This window comes from Delphinapterus leucas, chromosome 8 (genome assembly GCF_059928025.1).
Source record: "Delphinapterus leucas isolate spDelLeu-1000000601 "Yukka" chromosome 8, BTC_Dleu_Yukka2, whole genome shotgun sequence".
NCBI classification, from domain to species: Eukaryota; Metazoa; Chordata; class Mammalia; order Artiodactyla; family Monodontidae; genus Delphinapterus; species Delphinapterus leucas.
Genome location: NC_143136.1, coordinates 46,856,784 through 46,877,924, shown reverse-complemented (window position 1 = coordinate 46,877,924; position 21,141 = coordinate 46,856,784).

Below are 21,141 nucleotides of genomic sequence, written 5' to 3'. Positions count from 1 at the left end.
ACCTAACTTTAGGTTGTCTCCCATATGATTAATAAGCATTAGCTGGGGGAAATGGGGCGCTGAAGCAGAGAGCAGAGTACCCCAGGAAAGGGAACAGGAGGTGGAAAGAAACATGGCTCTGGGACTGAAAAATTACCACTGTGACAGGTGTGTAGGAAAAAAAAGTGGCATGGGATTAGGGTGGAGAGTTAGGCAGAGTTTGGGTTAAGGGCTGTTTTTTTTAAATTAATTTTTATTGGAGTATGGTTGATTTACAATATGTTTCTGCTGTACAGCAAAGTGAATCAGTTATACGTATACATATATCCACTCTTTTTAGATTCTTTTCCCATATAGGCCATTACAGAGTATTGAGTAGAATTCCCTGTGCTATACAGTAGGTGCTTATTAGTTATCTATTTTATATATAGTAGTGTGTATATGTCAATCCCAGTCTCCCAATTTATCCCTCCCCCTTCCCCCTTGGTAATGATAAGTTTTTCTACATCTGTTGAAAAAATTTTATTTTGAGAGTAATGAGAAGTAATTGTAGGTTTTAAAGCAGAAAAGTGTTGATAATAATAGAATTGTGTCTTTAAAAGAATCCTCTATGTCTGCCCTGTCAACAGACGTAGAGAACGGACTTGAGGACATGGGAGGTGGGGTGGGGGGAGGGGGAAGGGGAAGCTGGGACGAAGTGAGAGAGTGGCACTGACATATACAGTACCAAATGTAAAATAGATAGCTAGTGGGAAGCAGCCACATAGCACAAGGAGGTCAGCTCGATGCTTTGCAATGACCTAGAGGGGTGGGATAGGGAGGGTGGGAGGGAGGCTCAAGAGGGAGGGGATATGGGGATATATATATACATATAGCTGATTCACTTTGTTGTACAGCAGAAACTAACACACCATTGTAAAGCAAGTATACTCCAATAAGGATGGAAAACAAAAAGAACCCTCTAGGTTCTGTGTAAAGAATGGAGAATTCAGAGGATATGTCAGCAGGGCTATTAGAATTCTAATTAAGAGATGATGGTGACCTGGACTAGGATGGAGGTTGATGAGATGGAAAGAAATAGACAAATTTAATAAGTACAAAATAGAATCGACAGGAATTGGTGATGCTGGGATGTGAGTATGCTAGTTTTCTATTGCATAACAAATTACCACCAATTTAACAACCTAATACCGATTTGTTTGCTCACGGTTCTGTAGGTCAAAAGTCCAGCACAGTGTTGGTGGAAATTCTATTTAGGTATCAGAAGGCTGAAATCAGGGATTTCTTATGAGTTATCTGTAGTTTCTAGGGAAAAATGCACTTCCAAGCTCCCTCATGTTGTTGGCAGAACAACTTTTCTCAGGATTGTAAAATTGAGGCCCCATATTTTACTGGCTGTTAGCTGGGAGCTCTTCTCAGCAACTAGAGGGTGCTTGTATTCCTTGCCAAGTGACACTCTTTATTTCAAAACCTACATTGCAGGATCTCCCTCCTATGGCATCCTTCTGCACTTCAGATTCCTTCTGGCACAAAATGCCTCTCCTTTTAAAGTAGTCACCTGATTAGAGCTGGCCCAGTGAGGATAATCTCCCTTTCTCACAGTCAACTGTGCCACACAATATGACATAATCATGGGACTAATATCCCATTATACTCACTGGTCCCTTCCACAGTCTCAGGGAGGAGATGTTAAAAGGGCCTGGGTCATCTGGAACCTTTTAGAAGTCTACCTACCACAGTGAGATTTAGGGATACGTCAAGGATAACATCAAGATATTGGCCTTGGTTCATTGGTTAGATGATTGTGCCATTTTCTGGGATATTGTTTGATATCATGAGTCAGTTTGGGACATTTTTGAATTTGAGAATTCTTGTCTAAAGAAGCACTCAGGTGGTCATATTGATAGGAATATGTGAATCAAGTGCTTAGAATTCTTAGATTACTAATGTGCACTATGAATGTTCAAGTGTATACCGCCTTTCCCAAACACATTTGATTAAAGAAACTTGATTTCACAGAGCATTGAAGGACTAGAGCTGTATGGGGAAAATTGCCTTAAGGTATAATTCAGAAGAGAGAATGTAAAGTCATCAGTCACAGGGAGTCTACAGATTATTTTTATTATCTATAAAGGAAATGAAGCAGAGATGCTGTGCTCTACCACAAGAGGTTTGCAAAAATAATGTATCATTCAGTAAAAAGTATTAGGAAGCATGCTCTCAAGGAGTTAACTGTCTTTTGCATTATCTTGGCTCATAAAGTGAATATAGTTCCAGAGTTTATTTCTCTGGATTAGTTTAAGTACCATGAAAATTTTCTGAGATTATGGAGGGAAAGAAATTTCTGGGTTTTTTCTTTCCCTTTTAGGAAGCTAATGTTTTATTATTTAGTATAGCCTTTCATATAATTGCTTATAGTTTATAGAAATATGCTGAAGTGACAACAGAAAAAAAATCCTAAAGGATAAGCTGTGTTAATTATGAGAAATGTGTGATGAGTGATATGGAACAAAAGAAATCAAATAAGAAGATACGAGAGCTCAGGGATCTGTTTTACTCCCCTTAAGCCAGTAAATTTCATGTAGGAAAGAAAAGGAATATACAGAGAGAAAAGGGAGGATGTTCCAGCAATACTTGAAACGATACTGGCTTTTATGAGTGTGAGCCATGGAAGTCCACAGGGATGAAAATTGCATGGTTTGTATCCTTCACACAACAGAATACAAATTATACAATGTGTCAGGGAAAGTGAAAGTGCACCCTTGATAGGAATGTAAAGTAGCAAGGAAAAAAGAACAAGTTCTTAATCCCCAAAACAAAAAGATATTTGCTTCAGTTAAAATTAGCTAAAGTCAGTTCACATTCAGTAACTGTAAATCTAATGAATGTGTCCACTCAACTCTTCCATGCTTTATGAGGAAAAAAAATTTAAATTAACAGTATATGTCATTTATATTACATAAATTACCACTGTATGTATGGTCATAGGTTTTCATCTGTTATGTCATGTATGCTAAATAAGCAAGTAATAGAAAATCATGTAATTTGTAACTCTATGTTTTCTTAAAAGCCAAAGAATTGAGAAACGTTGAAAATTTCTTATATTAGATAGCTACACTTTTGTTAGGAAATTAGAAAAAGGTATGTGAATTCACAAAGTTATTTTTCACAGTTCTGGGATTCTATGCCTATAGATGACTACTGTCACATTTCACTAATGTATCATTCATAAATAGAATTCGTAATAACCTTGTTGAATGAGTAGTCTATGTCTGCCTAAGCATCACTGGCAGCTTCTACCAATGTTAAGGGAGGTGATGTCATTGACTCACTTTCATTTTATTGAATCAAGTAATAAAAAATTCTATAAGCAGTTTTAACTGCTGTGTTCATGTGTGCCCAACTTTTTTCTTCTTAACAGAAGACTAGTGTTTCTATGTCTTAATGAGTTGTGACAAATTAGATTAACTGAGATTCTTTCTCCTCCTCCAATAATTTAGTAACTTAGGCCTTAATGTTCCTATGAGTATATCGATCTAGGCAAGAAAAGAACAAAAAATGGAAAATACGTTAAGGATTTTGAGACCAGCACATTATATTGAATTACTGATGTGAATCATCCTGTAGGAGGTCTTTATCTTATAGGCAGAAAAGATGTTTTAAGCAGGAAGGTCAGTACTTTGGTATTAATGTCCTTTCAGGTATGTAAACCTTGTTGAAACAATAGTTTTACCAATGTGACCTTCTTTGGACAGGTGGTATTCAGAGTAGGTATAAAAAAAAGATCGTGGCTTCAGATAACTTGTGTTTGAATCCTGGAAGCTGCATTTACAAATTGTCTACACTTATGAAATATTTTTAATCTTTTGAGCCTCGGTTTCTTTGAACTGAATTTGGAACTCACAGGGTTGCTATAGGAAATAAATAAAAATAAAGAAGGGGAACCAGGAATACAGTGATGTATAATAATAATTATTATGATAGGCCAGTTTTTTATCTCCAATATACCATGTTTCTCATCCTACATACTCTTCCTGGGTGATTACATACAAGTCTAATTACCATATATATTTTTATTATACTCAAATTTATATATCCAACCCAGATTTCTAAGATTCAGACTCTTATTTTCAATTTGTAAATTTTCATTTCTTTATAAACACATCTTTTTTTTCCTGCCAGGAAAAAAATTAATAGTAACAATAAGGTTTTTTATTATTTTTTTGGTTAGAATAAAGGCTCAGTCCATCTTATTAACAGTATCCAAAGTTTCCTAGAATGTTCACTGAGCTACCTTACTCAGGGTAACAGAACTGAACTCTTCCTTCCTGCATATTGCTTTTTTGGTATTCTCTCTATTTTTTTTTCTTTTATGCTAGAAAACCTGGATCCCTCTTGATTCTCTTAAGTCCTTCATCCATTGTACACAATCAGTCACTGTCGTTTGTTCAGAGTGATTTTTGTTGATATAACCAAAGAAAATCTCAAGAGTTTTGTGAAATTTAGGTGTACAGATGAAGCTCTTGTTTCCTTTAGGTTTGGAATTACAAGGCTGTGAGACTGGATCTGTTATTGCCACTTTGTCACTACGAGAGAAAAAAAAATGCCTGAAGATAGAGCTAAGTTGGGGGAAGCAGGTCTGGGATATGGAACCAAGGCAATGCATGATGGTGACATCATTTGTGCCTCTTATCAATTTGTGCTTATACTCAGGCTTTTCATTCCTTTTTTGCTTGTGGCATTTTGGATTGGGTTCCCTGGCATTTGGAACTGAGGGATTCCTGACTCACTTGCATGATTCTCTATCGCTATAATTTTACTTTAGTTCAGGATTTCATCATCTCTCATGGATTGCTCCAAATCCTCCCCTGCTGATCTACCCTGCTGTCATATTTCTCATCGGTTCTATACTCCACACAGGTCTCAGAATGACTTAGCTAATACACAAACCTGATCATGTCATGTCTCTGCTTAAAACATCTTTTCTGGCTATAGAATAATGACCAATATCTTTAACCTTGTGTTTGAAACTCTACAAGATGGAGCACCCACGTAGAGTTAGGTCATAACTCTATGACCTAACTTATCATCTTTTTCCTCCTCTCAATATTTGTGTGTCAGCAGCATGGAACAGCTAGTGTATTTCCCTTACAAACACACTGCAGTGTTTTTCAATGCGTTCACTTTACTCAAGTCTTCTTTTGCTTAGAATACTCTTTCATTTTGCCTGTTGCAAATTCTAACTGCTACTATTCATTCTCCTGTTAAGAATCAAATTACACTTACGAAAATCTCCTGACTCACCTCACACTCTTCCAAACCTGGGTGAGGTGCTCTTAATCTGTGCTTTCAGAGCCCAATTGTTACTTTTATTATTGTATTTACTATAATATACTGAAAACATTTATCTCTAATAACCTCCCTTCCTTCCACCACCATCCAACCCACATATATGAACATGTCTTACTTTTCTTTGAATCCTTAGCACATTGATAAGTTCCTGGCAATAATGCCCAATACATATTTACTGAACAGATGAATGTAAAAGAGAAAAACGCCACCTTGCTACTTGGCTCTACATTAAAGGACTTTGTAGTTGAGCAGAGACTATGGAAATATATTTCTAAAGGAAACAAGAGAACATTATTTCAGTAAACAAAATACAGAATCAAAAGAATTATTTTTCTCCTCCAGGGTTGAAAAACATGGTTGCCACTGCTTCTTTAAACCACTTCAGAAACTGTGATATAATTCTGCAGAAGAAGAGAACTAAATATGCTGGCCCAGTTTGACAGAGGTTGAATTTGTACATCAACTTAAAAACCAAGTTTACACCACTCTTCCATTAGAGATGAATATATCTTCAATATTCATCTATTAAAGTCAAATTGACACTTCTGTTTTCAATTGCACTAATGTATTGCATTAAAATTTCCAAACCTTATTATAGCTTACTGGTGGCCTAATGACTGCAGTATATTTCAATTTTATTAGAACAGAAAGTACAGGAGGCTATTCTCAATTTTATTTGATATACCCCTTTCCATATGGCCACAAGAATTACTTTTTATCCTATTGCTCCAGTTGGGATTTTCCCCCCTCTTCCTTTTTATTTCCTCCTTTCATTCACAACAAAAGCCATTGGTGCTGTCTCCCCAATTCTCCCAAATACCCACCCATAACACATTCAATCTTTATTCTTCACTTTATCTCAATATTATTTCAGCACATTGTAGATTAGGGTCCAATGTCAAAGGATTGGCAGGATTTCTGGGTGAGGTGAAAGAGGAAGAAACCCTACGTGGTGGTTGATCCTTGTACTAACCTTTCCTCCAATGCTGCCTCAACCTGACTCCAGTGCTGTATTCACTGGGAGCACTCAAAACACCACTCTATCTCTTTGCATTTTGATTCTTAGAGGATTGTAGATGGACTAATAGGACTCTTAAATTGAAGTCAGCTGAGATCAAAACATCATTTCCCCCCCCTCCTTTTCCATTTTCTTATTACAAACAAGAAATTTAGTCCAGATTCTTTGAACTTAAGAAAAATAAAACTTCTCTCATCTCTGTGCCTTTCTCTAGTTGCTGCCCTTTTTAAATTTTCTCCTCCTCATTACATTCAAGAACTGTGAAAGCGAGGGGGACCTTCAAGATGGTGGGGGAGTAAGACGTGGAGATCACCTTCCTCCCCACAAACACATCAAAAATACATCTACAGGGGCTTCCCTCGTGGTGCAGTGGTTGAGAGTCCACCTGCCGATGCAGGGGACATGGGTTCATGCCCCAGTCCGGGAGGATCCCACATGCCGCGGAACGGCTGGGCCTGTGAGCCATGGCCGCTGAGCCTGCGCGTCCGGAGCCTGTGCTCCACAACGGGAGAGGCCACAACAGTGAGAGGCCCGCGTACCGCAAAAAATAAATAAATAAATACATCTACATGTGGAACAACTCCTACAGAACACCTACTGAATGCTGGCAGAAGACCTCAGACCTCCTGAAAGACAAGAAACCCCCCACGTACCTGGGTAGGGCAAAAGAAAAAAAAAAAACAGACAAAAGAATAGGGATGGGACCTGCACCTCTGGGAGGGAGCTGTGAAGGAGGAAAGGTTTCCACACACTAGGAAGGCCCTTCGCAGGCAGAGACTGTGGGTGGCAGAGGGGGAAGCTTCAGAGCCGCGGAGGAGAGCACAGCAACAGGGGTGCAGAGGGCAAAGTGGAGAGATTCCTGCACAGAGGATCGGTGCCAACCGGCACTCACCAGTCTGAGAGGCTTGTCTGCTCACCCGCCAGGGCAGGCGGGGCTGGGAGCTGAGGCTCGGGCTTCAGTCGGAGAGCAGGGAGAGGACTGGGGTTGGAGGCGTGAACACAGCCTGAAGGGTGCTAGTGCACCACAGCTAGCTGGGAGGGAGTCCAGGAAAAAGTCTGGACCTGCCTAAGAGGCAAGAGACCATTGTTTCGGGGTGCACGAGGAGAGGGGATTCCTTCCCTGTCTGCCCACAGAAGGCAGAGCACCGCCTAAACGAGCTCCAGAGATGGGTGTGAGCTGTGGCGATCAGCTTGGACCCCAGAGATGGGCATGAAAAGCTAAGGCTGCTGCTGCAGCCACCAAGAATACTGTGTGCAAGCATAGGTCACTATCCACACCTCCCCTCCTGGGAGCCTGTGCAGCCCACCACTGCCAGGGTCCCGTGATCCAGGGACAACTTCCCCGGGAGAACACACGGCATGCCTCAGGCTGGTGCAGTGTCACGCCGGCCTCTGCTGCCACAGACTCCCCCCACATTCCAATTATAACTGCTGTACCCCTCCCTCCCCCTGGCATGACTGAGCCAGAGCCCCCTAATCAGCCACTGCTTTAACCCCGTCCTGTCTGGGCAGGAACAGATGCCTGAGGGCAACCTACGCACAGAGGTGGGGCCAAAACCAAAGCTGAAGCCCGGGAGCTGTGCGAACAAAGAAGAGAAAGGGAAATTTCTCTGGGCAGCCTCCGGAGCAGCAGATTAATTCCCCCCAAGCAACTTGAGGTACTCTGCATCTGTGGAGTACCTGAAGAGGCAACGAATCAATCCCAAATTGAGGCTGTGGACTTTGGGAGCAGCTGTAGACTTAGGGTTTGCTGTCTGAGACTGACTTCTTTCTGATATTTATTTTTATCTTAGTATAGTTTTTAGTGCTTGTTATCATTGGTGGATTTGTTTATTGGTTTGGTTGCTGTTTTTTTATTCTTTATTTTATTATTTAATTTAATTTTATTTATTTATTTTCTTCGCCCTTTTCTTCTGAGCCATATGGCTGACAGGGTCTTGCTGCTCCAGCCTGGTGTCAGGCCTGAGCCTCTGAGCTGGGAGAGCCGAGTTCAGGACATTGGTCCACCAGAGACCTCCCAACCCCATGTAATATCAATTTGTGAGAGCTCTCCCAGAGAGCTCCATCTCAGCGCTAAGACCCAGCTCCACCTAATGCTCAGCAAGCTCCAGTGCTGGAAGCCCCATGCCAAACAACTAGCAAGACAGGAACAAAACCACGCCCATTAGCAGAGAGGCTGCCTAAAATCATAATAAGGTCACAGATGCCCCCAAACACACCACCAGACACTGCCCTGCCCACCAGAAATACAAGATCTAGCCCCACTGATCAGAACACAGGCACCAGTCCCCTCCACCAGGAAGCCTACACAAGTCACTGAACCAACCTTACCCACTGGGGGCAGAAACAAAAAACAATGGGAACTACGAACCTGCAGCCTGCAAAAAGGAGACCACAAACACAGTAAGTTAAACAAAATGAGAAGACAGAGAAATATGCAGCAGATGAAGGAGCAAGGTAAAAACCCACCAGACCTAACAAATGAAGAGGAAATAAGCAGTCTACCTGAAAAGAATTCAGAGTAATGATAGTAAAGATGATCCAAAATCTTGGCAATAGAAAGGAGAAAATACAAGAAAGGTTTAACAAGGACCTAGAAGATCTAAAGAGCAAACAAACAATGATGAGCAACACAATAAATGAAATTAACATTTCTCTAGAAAGAATCAATAGCAGAATAACTGAGGCAAAAGACTGGATAAGTGACTTGGAAGATAAAATAGTGGAAGTAACTACAGCAGAGCAGAATAAAGAAAAAAGAATGAAAAGAATTGAGTACAGTCTCAGAGACCTCTGGGACAACATTAAATGCACCAACATTTGAATTATAGGGGTCCCAGAAGAAGAGGAGAAAATGAAAGAGTCTGAGAAAGTATTTGAAGAGATTACCATCAAAAACTTCCCTAACATGGGAGAGGAAATAATAAATCAAATCCAGGAAGCACAGAGAGTCCCATACAGGATAAATCCAGGGAGAAACATGCCAAGACATATATTAATCAAACTATCAGAAATTAAATACAAAGAAAAAATATTAACAGCTGCAAGGGAAAAGCAACAAATAACATACAAGGGAATCCCCATAAGGTTAACATCTGATCTTTCAGCAGAAACTCTGCAAGCCAGAAGGCAGTGGCAGGACATATTTAAAGTGATGAAAGGGAAAAACCTACAACCAAGATTACTGTACTTATCAAGTATCTCATTCAGATTTGATGGAGAAATTAAAACCTTTACAGACAAGCAAAAACTAAGAGAATTCAGCACCACAAACCAGCTTTACAACAAATGCTAAAGGAACTTCTCTAGGCAAGGAACACAAGAAAGGGAAAAGACCTACAAAAACAGACTCAAACCAATTCAGAAAATGGTAATAGGAACATACATATTGATAATAACCTTAAATGTAAACGGATTAAATGCTCCAACCAAAAGATATAGACTGGCTGAATGGATACAAAAACAAGACCTGTATATATGCTGTCTACAAGAGACCCACTTCAGACCTAGGGACACATACAGAATGAAAGTGAAGGGACGGAAAATGATATTCCATGCAAACGGAAATCAAAAGAAAGCTGGAGTAGCAAATCTCATAAAAGACAAAATAGACTTTAAAACAAAGACTATTAAAAGAGACAAGGACACCACTTAATGATCAAGGGATCAATCCAAGAAGAAGATATAACAACTGTAAATATTTATGCACCCAGCATAAGAGCACCTCAATACATAAGGCAAAGGCTAACAACCATAAAGGGGGAAAGTGACAGTAACACAATAATAGTGGGGGACTTTAACACCCCACCTTCACCAATGGACAGATCATCCAAAATGAAAATAAATAAGGAAACACAAGCTTTGAAAAACACATTAAACCAGACGTAGTTAATTGATATTTATAGGACATCCCATCCAAAAACAAGAGAGTACCTTTCTTCTCAAGTACACATGGAACATTCTCCAGGATAGATCATGTCTTGGGTCACAAGTCAAGCCTTGGTAAACTTAAGAAAACTGAAATCATATCAAGCATCTTTTCCAACCACAATGCTATGAGAGTAGTTATCAGTTACAGGAAAAAAACTGTAAAAAATACAAACACATGGAAGCTAAACAATACACTACTAAATAACAAGAGATCACTGAGGAAATCAAAAAATACCTAGAAACAAATGATGATGAAAACACGACAACCCAAAACCTATGGGATGCAGCAAAAGCAGTTCTAAAAGGGAAGTTTAGAGCAATACAATCCTACCTCAAGGAACAAGAAAAATCTGAAATAAACAATCTAACCATACACATAAAGCAATTAAAGAAGAACAGAAAAACCCAAAGTTAGCAGAAGAAATCATAAAGATCAGATCAGAAATAAATGAAAAAGAAATGAAGCAAACAATAGCAAATATCAAACTAAAAGCTCGTTCTTCAAGAAGATAAGCAAAAGTGATATACCATTAGACAGACTCATCAAGAAAAAAAGGGAGAAGACTCAAATCAATAGAATTAGAAATGAAAAAGGAGAAGCAACAACTGACGCTGCAGAAATATAAAGAATCATGAGAGATTACTACAAGCAACTATATGTCAATAAAATGGACAACCTGGAAGAAATGAATAAATCCTTAGGAAAGCACAACCTTCCAAGACTGAACCAGGAAGAAATAGAAAATATAAACAGACCCATCACAAGCACTGAAATTGAAACTGTGATTAAAAATCTTCCATAAACAAAAGCCCAGGACCAGATGGCTTCACAGGCGAATTCTATCAAACATTTAGAGGAGAGCTAACACCTATTCTTCTCAAACTCTTCCAAAATATAGCAGAGGGAGGAATGCACCCAAACTCATTCTACAAGGCGACTATCACCCTGATACCAAAACCAGACAAAGATGTCACAAAGAAAGAGAACCACAGACCAATATCACTGATGAGCATAGGTGCAAGAATCCTGAAGAAAATACTAGCAAACAGTATCCAATAGCACATTAAAAGGATCATACACCATGTTCAAGTGGGGTTAATCCCAGGAATGCAAGAATTCTTCAATACACACCATCAATGTGATACACCATATTAGCAAACTGAAGGATAAAATCCATATGATAATCTCGGTAGATGCAGAAAAATCTTTTAACAAAATTCAACACCAATTTATTGATAAAAACTCTCCAGAAAGTAGGCATAGAAGGAAATTACCTCACCCTAATAAAGGCCATATATGACAAACCCACAGCCAACATTGTTCTCAATGGTGAAAAACTGAAACAGTTTCCTCTAAAATCAGGAACAAGACAAGGTTGTCCACTTTCACCATTATTATTCAACATAGTTTTGGAAGTTTTAGCCACAGAAATCAGAGAAGAAAACCAAATAAAAGGAATCCAAACTAGAAAAGAAGTAAAGCTGTCACTGTTTGCAGATGACATGATCTTATACATAGAGAATCCTAAAGATGCCACCAGAAAACTACCAGAGCTAATCAGTGAATTTGGTAAAGTAGCAGGATACAATATTAATGTACAGAAATCCCTTGCATTCCTATACACTAATGATGAAAAATCTGAAAGAGAAATTAAAGAAACACTCCCATTTACCATTACAATAAAAAGCATAGAATACCTAGGAATATACCTACCTAAGGAGACAAAAGACCTGTATGCAGAAAACTATAAAACACTGATGAAATTAAAGTTGATACAAACAGCTATAGAGATATACCATGTTCTTGGATTGGAAGAATCAACATTGTGAAAATGACTATACTACCCAAAGCAATCTACAGAGTCAATGCAATCCCTATCAAACTACCAATGGCATTTTTCACAGAACTAGAACAAAAAATTTTGCAATTTGCATGGAAACCCAAAAGACCCCAAATAGCCAAAGCAATCTTGAGAAAGAAAAACGGAGCTGGAGGGATCAGGCTCCCTGATTTCTGAGTATACTAGAAAGCTACAGTAATCAAGACAGTATGGTACTGACACAAAAACAGAAATGTAGATCAATGGAACAGGATAGAAAGCCCAGAGATAAACCCGCAAACATATGGACACCTTATCTTTGATAAAAGAGGCAAGACTATACAATGGATAGAAAGATAGCCTCTTCAATAAGTGGTGCTGGGAAAACTGGACAGCTACATGTAAAAGAATGAAATTAGAACACTCCTTAACACCATACATAAAAATAAACTCAAAATGGATTAAAGACCTAAACATAAGTCCAGACACTATAAAGCTCTTAGAAGAAGACATAGGCAGAACACTCTATGACATAAATCACAGCAAGATCCTTTTTGACCCACCTCCTAGAGAAATGGAAATAAAAACAAAAATAAACAAATGGGGACCTAATGAAACTTCAAAGCTTTTGCGCAGCAAAGGAAACCATAAACAAGACGAAAGGACAACCCTCAGAATGGGAGAAAATATTTACAAACGAAGCAGCCTACAAAGGATTTATCTCCAAAATATACAAACAGCTTATGCAGCTGAATATCAAAAAAAAACCAAACAACCCATTCCAGAAATGGGCAGAAGACCTAAATGGACATTTCTCCAAAGAAGATGTACAAATTGCCAACAAACACATGAAAGGATGCTCAACATCACTAATCATTAGAGAAATGCATATCAAAACCACAATGAGGTATCACCTCACACCAGTCAGAATGGCCATCATCAAAAAATCTACAAACAGTAAACGCTGGAGAGAGTGTGGAGAAAAGGGAAGGTTGCACTGTTGGTGGGAAGGGAAATTGATACAGCCACTATGGAAAACAGTGTGGAGGTTCCTTAAAAAACTAAAAATAGAACTATCATATGACCCAGCAATCCCACTACTGGTCATATACCCTGAGAAAACCATAATTCAAAAAGAGCCATGTACCACAGTGTTCATTGCAGCACTGTTACAATAGCCAGGACATAGAAGCAACCTAAGTGTCCATCAACAAGATGAATGGATAAAGAAGATGTGGCACATGTATACAATGGAATATTAGTCACAAAGAGAAACAAAATTGAGTTTTTTGTTTTTTGTATGTTTGTTTTTTCGGTACGCGGGCCTCTCACTGTTGTGGCCTCTCCCATTGCGGAGCACAGGCTCCGGACGCACAGGCTTAGCGGCCACGGCTCACGGGCCCAGCCACTCCGCGGCATGTGGGATCTTCCCGGACCGGGGCACGAACCCGTGTCCCCTGCATCGGCAGGCGGACTCTCAACCACTGCGCCACCAGGGAAGCCCCCAAGTGCTTTTAATGGCTATACTGACTTAAATTTTCATGCCACATTTTTTGATAAAGACACTAAAATCAGATTCTGGCAAACTATTTTTGTTGTTATTAAGGGCCAAAAAGTAAGTATTTTAGGCTTTTGTGGCACATGCAGTCTTTTTCTTAAAAAAAAAACAACACTTAAAAAATATAAAAACATGCTTAGCTCACAGGCTCTATAAAAATAAATCATTTGCCAGATATATCATGAACAACTTTTTATTGGAGGGAATAGACAAACTACCATCTCTCTCTCCTTTCTCTCTCTCTCTGTATGTGTGTGTGTGTATATATATATATATATATATACACACACACACATACATTTGAAATTTTAGAAAAATTAATTCATCATAGGAAAACACAAATAACCGAATTTAACCCTGGAAGAGAGAAATTCTAAATAGAACAATTGTTACTGAAGAAAAAAACTTTAAAGAGTTACATTCCTAAAAGTCAGCAGGCTCAAATATTTCATGAGTTAGCCCTGTCAAAACTTCTAAAACAGATAATCTGGTGCTATTTAAGCTACTTCAGGAATTAGAAAAATAGATATATTTATTTTTGCTGATATTAAGAATCACCAAGATAAATTAAGTGTATAATAAAGATGTGTGACAGTGTTTACAGTATGCTCCCACTTGAGTTTCCAGAAAGCCATATTTATATACACTTGTAAGTACAAAAAATTTCTGGAATTGTACAAAAAATAATCTGTTCCTAGTGGTTGCTTTTGGGGAATGAACTTCAGAAGGAGACTTGCTTTACACTTCATACCCTTTCATTTTCATACGAGGCAGTGTGCATTTTTTATCATGACATGTTTAACTTTTTCAGTAACCACAGTGTTTTAAAATAAATGTTAGAATTCTGGAAAAACACAATGACAAGAAGTCAGCCGTCTTGGGAAATGCAATTCAGAATAAAAGAAACCAAAAAACATGAAATAGCCAAGTAGAAAAGTGAACAATTCAATTCATCATTCAGATGTTTTCATAATGCTACATCTAGACATTTTGAAACCCTTGACATTTGCATACTTTGATATCATGCAGTCTTAAAATCAGTAATGTTTTTAAACATTAAAAATGTATTATGATATATTTAATATCCTCAAAATGATGAAAGAATAATATCATAAGCACAAGCTTTTATCAACACATCACAAAGTTTGAGTAAACCATCACCAATGTAACTGAAGTATCCCCCAACTTATCCACTTATCCTACCACTCTCCTCATCAGATCTAGCCTCCATCCTGGAATTCCCCCTTCCTTTTCTCCTTTTCTTTGTGATATATGTGTATGTATATAACACATATTTTTAAATAAATTATTGAGTACTTACTTTGAAATGTACTAGAAGGTATTTGTTTTTATGTTACTTCAGCATTATTAACATTCAGTATTACTAGCTTGTGAGAGTCATTCATGGGAGTTGTTCAAGAGATACAAGTAGCGTTAATTAATTTGCTTTCACTGTCCAATAGTCCCTATTATACTCCTTTCCAAAACTGAATCATCTTTCTCTTGAAAATGAATATTTGTGTTATTTAAAGAGCTATTGCTATTAAAACAGTTCTGTTGTAAACATTTTTCAATATGCCTCGTTCATTTGTGCAAGAATTTCTCTAGCCAAAGCAATTTACAGTTGGGTTGCTGAGATGTTTTATCTTTATATAGTATTTCATGAAGTCCAAGGTGCCATCTGTTGTAAGATATTATTTTATATACTAATATAAAAGGAAAAACACCAACTACTGTGTTTTATAAGATATATCCTGATTACAGAGATGATAAAGTATGAAGAAGTGTGCACCTTTAAATTAAATTAATGAAATGTAATCGATAATGCCAGAGTGCTATATAAAGAAATAATATTTATGTGCGTATTTGCAAGAAGTTTCTAAGAATGTCTGTTGCTCTACATCCACACCAATATTTGGTATTATCAGATTTTATAATTTTTCCTGTCTTGTGAATATAAAATGGTATTCTGATTATAGCTTGCATTTCTTAATTAATAAGAAACTTATTTTACAACTTATACAAATTATGTATAATTTCTAATTTATTCCTGATATTTTCTTTATTGACCATCCCAGAGAGTCTATTATTCTTTTCACAAAAGGATTAATTTAGGAGAATTAAAATTTTTTTAAATTTTATGAGTTTAAAATTATGTTATTTTGTTATTGCATTCTAACCATGCATGTGGGCAGAGAACAAATTCTGTGTAAAAGCAATTCTCTGAATTTTGTTGAATCTTGTTTTATAGCTTATGCTTGATCAAATTTATATTACAAGTTTGAGTCAGATGGGTATTTTCTAGATGTTAGTATTCTATACATGCCTGTTGATCAAGCATGTTGTGTTATTCTAATCTTCTATAGTTTGAGAAATGTGAAAATATTTTCATACAATAATTGAAGGTTAGTTATCCTTCTTCAAGGTTTGGTCAAACCGCAAAATATTTTTGTAAATACAAAGTTTTTTGTAAATTCTTGCACAAATGAAGGACGCATTGTAAGATTGGCTTTTAAATTTTTTATTATACAAGGTATAGTTAGTGTTTCCAAGTTTCATTGCTGTTGATATATTTTTGGAAAAGTCAATAATTGCATTACATTTTCAAAATTTATAAAATTTCAAAATTTCAGAATTTATAAAATGGCAAGATTGATCCTTTTTGGTGAAAAATATAGTTCATAGTTTATTTTTTCATGCGTTAGCTGTTTTATATAACATTTGTATTTAGTTTTAAATACTGGAGATTTATTGTTGTTTTAAATTGCAGTTATACTACTAAGGTTTTATCATGAACTGTTTTAATCATAGATTGAATGGCTCTTCCTGAGAATTACCCACACAATCTCTTAACGAGGTGAATAGTCAATTCAAACTTGAAAGGAGTCAAATTTGAGATATCTGCAATTTTATGTCACTGTTCTGCCCAGAACCCCAGAACATTTTACAAAGGACAAATATAGATCAGCAGAAGATTACATGTAAAATTCAATAGTTTAACAATCTAAGAATTTTGAAGGATATAACATATATCAACTAAACACAATACATGTCATTATAGAACCAAGAAAGCAGGCTGTATCATTGGTGCTAATTATATCTTTTAAAATCAGCTTTCAAAATAAATGGGTTAAATAGTGATAAATTCCTTCATCAGCTTGATATGTTCTTAATTTTGAAAAATGATATAAGAAAAATTGTTAAACTATAATATCAGGAAATTACCTCATCTGAAAACAGCATCTAATGATAAAAAATGAGTAATATCGTGGACAGCCTGTATTGTGGTTTAAACGTGTGTTGTTACATAAATTATTTGTCACATATTTCCACTTTCTTGAACTCTTGGCCAGTCTATCTTCATTATTACATTGCAATGCTAAACAATCTATGAAATAAGTGTTCTATAATATATTATAAATATATTTATAGTGTTGATTAACTTTCATAGACTCCTAATTATTCTCCATGCCTTAACTGTTTTTTCTACTAGATAAAATTTCCACTTTAAAGTACCCTATATAAGATGAATATTCCTTTCATCCCCATTGCTTAAACAGTTAAATCCAAACACTATTCTAGGATTAAAGATATACTAGAAATAACATGATAATACTTTCTGGTATGCCTGAGACATTCTAGGTTTATACCTGTTGTCCTGGCATAATTATTAGTAGTGTCCCTTTCACTTTTGAAAGTGTCCTGTTTCAGAATATATAGCATCCTATTCAAACCATATTCCAAACAACTTTCCCAGTGTTACCTTACATTAGAGTGTTCTGTCATCTCATTCTCAACCCAAAGTAAATTGCTTAATGCTCCCTATGTACTTTTACTTCTCTTTTCTCTTCTTGTGCCTCTGTTTATACAGTTTTTTTGTGCTCTCTGATCTTCATCCTCAATTGTTTCTGTCTCTCCAAAATTTATCTTAGATATCACCTCTTTCACAGAAGCTTTCCTGATTCCCACTTGGAGGCAGTCTTTTCTTTCTCTAATTTGTATTTTATCTATATTTAATTAATGGGATGATTTCCATTTTTACTTGAGGTTATTTAGTAAACATCTGATCTCCACTACTTGATTTGATGTTCCTTCAAGGCAGAATTAGTGCATTTTTTTTGCGGTACGCGGGCCTCTCACTATTGTGGCCTCTCCCATTGCGGAGCACAGGCTCCGAACGCGCAGGCTCAGCAGCCATGGCTCACGGGCCCAGCCGCTCCACGGCATGTGGGATCTCCCCAGACCGGAGCATGAACCCGTGTCCCCTGCATCGGCAGGCAGACTCTCAACCACTGCGCCACCAGGGAAGCCCTCAGTGCATTCTTGTTTTATCATTCATAGTGCCTAACATCTAGCACTGTTGGTGGGAATGTAACTTGATACAACCACTATGGAAAACAGTATGGAGGTTCCTTAAAAAACTAAAACTAGAACTACCATATGACCCAGCAATCCCACTACTGGGCATATACCCTGAGAAAACCATAATTCAAAGAGTCATGTTCCAAAATGTTCATTGCAGTGCTATTTATAATAGCCAGGACATGGAACCAACCTAAATGTCCATCGACAGATGAATGGATAAAGAAGATGTGGCACATATATACAATGGAATATTACTCAGCCATAAAAAAAATGAAATTGAGTTATTTGTAGTTAGGTGGTTGGAACTAGAGTCTGTCATACAGAGTGGAGTAACTCAGAAAGAGAAAGACAAATACTGTATGCTATCACATATATGGAATAAAAAAAAAAAGGTACTGATGAACCTAGTTGCAGAGCAAGAATAAAGAGGTAGACATAGAGAATGGACTTGAGGACATGGGGTGGGAAGGTGAAGCTGGGGCAAAATGAGAGTAGCATCGACATATATACATTACCGAATGTAAAATAGTTGGATGGTGGGAAGCAGCAGAATAGCACAGAGATATCGGCTTGGAGCTTTGCAGTGACCTAGAGGGGTGGGATAGGGAGGATGGGAGAAAGGCTCAAGAGGGAGGGGATATGGGGACATATATATGCACGTAGCTGATTGGCTTCATTTTGCAACAGAAACTAACACAGTATTGTGAAGCAATTATACTCCAGTAAAGATATATATTTTTAAAAAAGTACATCCCAGTAAAGAGAGGATTGTAGTGGACGATTTTACAATATTTCTAAGGTTATAATATTATGCATATAATGTTAGAGAAGAATTTACTGTTCTTTAGGTAAATGGAGCAAACCTTGCAATGAATTACATTGTTTATAAACATTTTATAAAATGTTGAAGACAAATAATTATCTTAATATTACTTTGTGTTGTCATTTTCTTATTTGCTACTCATAGGATACTATAAATAAAAATCTTTTAAAAGGTTATTGATTCATATCTCAAACACAAAGGTAGATATTCCAATTTCTAAAATTATTATATTTTACATATTACTAGCATTAGAAAATGCTTCCAGAGCTACTGAAAGGAGCTTCAGCCCTCACTTTGAAACCTACAGTCTGAGGGAATTCCAGCCAAACCCAGCCCTTGTAAGCTTTGCTTTTAAAGCCAGGTTTCTTCAAGCCTTGTGCTTTAAAAACTGCTCAAGATAGAGCCTCCACTATAGACCTGGGAATGTAGCAGTAAATTCACTGATTCTTAAAGTCAATGAATACTAGAAAAGTAAGAAATCAGATCTTCTGTATTCTAATTTGTTGTTTTTGTTGTTTTTCTACTTCCAAAGTCTTTCTCACACTATAGAGCCTGAGGAAAGTTATATATAAAGTCAGAGAGAAATTAGTATTTTGTATTTAAGCAAGCAAGCCCCCCAAATCAAGTGATTTGATAATTAAAATCCCTTGGCACTAGATTAATGAATCAGTAGCTACTAAAAAGATGCATTGTGATAAGATCCATAATGAGATTCAGAGTGAAAAAAGATGCAGTTTATTCAAATAGTTCAGCTGTCCCATCAGGGACAGTAGATAAAAAGGAATTACAAACCTTGGTTCTTGGACTGACTGTCATTTTGCCAAGCCAATTAGACCTCTTGATCTCGTTAAGATTGGCTTCTCTGTACTTTCAGCAGACATGGACACAGGGAGAATATTAATGTGAATATTATTGTAACTAAAATGTGACCAAGTGATGATGTAGAAATATGGTTACTTTACAAGAAACTTTTAACATAGCTGAATAATATAGATCTAAGTATTTTACAGGTTAAAAAATCAGGGCCAGGGCTTCCCTGGTGGTGCAGCGGTTGAGAGTCTGCCTGCCGATGCAGGGGACACGGGTTCGTGCCCCGGTCTGGGAAGATCCCACATGCCACGGTGTGGCTGGGTCTGTGCGCCATGGCCGCTGAGCCTGCGTGTCAGGAGCTTGTGCTCCGCAACTGGAGAGGCCACAACAGTGAGAGGCCCGCGTATCACACACACAAAAAATCAGGGCCAGAGGTTTAAAAAGTTTCCATTTATTTTACATTTCTTATGCAATGAACTGATACTTTCTAAATCCTTTACAAATCACATTCTACACATATACTTTTTTATATATTCTAAACTCTTCTTATAACATGAAATTTCAATCCTGCATGTCCGTATAGGATTAGTGAAACAAAAGCTCTTGTCCAAAGACTTTGGGAGAAAGTATTAAATTTAACCAGTGTTGTTCTGTTTTTAAAAACTGATTTTTAAAAAAACATTTGTTTAGGGGCTTCCCTGGCGGCGCAGTGGTTGAGAGTCCGCCTGCCGATGCTGGGGACACGGGTTCGTGCCCCGGTCCGGGAAGATCCCAAGTGCCGCAGAGCGGCTGGGCCCGTGAACCATGGCCGCTGAGCCTGCGCGTCCGGAGCCTGTGCTCCACAATGGGAGAGGCCACAACAGTGAGAGGCCCGCATACCACAACAAAACAAAACAAAACATTTTTTTAAAATAACAAAAATTAATTATGGGAGGCTCTTAAACGGTGTTATTTATCATTTCAGATATGGTAATATATAGTCTGTTTATAGGTGTCTATAAAGATTCTTAGTATTCTTTTTGATTAGTTTCCTTTCTGCTTGAATGATACTATGTGTCCCTTACACAGGCTGTTGATCTTTCCACTGTAAGCCACAGTGATTTCTTTTACTCTGGTTTTTTTCCAGCTTCCTGTATAGCCTTCCTCTTTTCATCTACTTCTTCTCCTCAGTCTTGTCTTTTTCTTTTTCTATACAAAACCATTCAGCTATTTGAAGTCCAGATCAATTTCTGTTTATGGAGTCTTCACTGATGATTCAAAGTTAATTTAATTCAACAGTGTGTGTTGTGCATAATATGTAATTTATTTCTTAATTGTATTCAAATTAGAATTCCATTTTATACCATCTTGCACTGTGCTATAATTCTTCCTTGTACATGTATGTCTTCTCTTTCAAATAAGATTATAAGTAATTAGAAGTTTGGAATTAAATTAACAGCAAACCACATATAGATAGATTTTTATATGCTTTTAATATTTACAATGT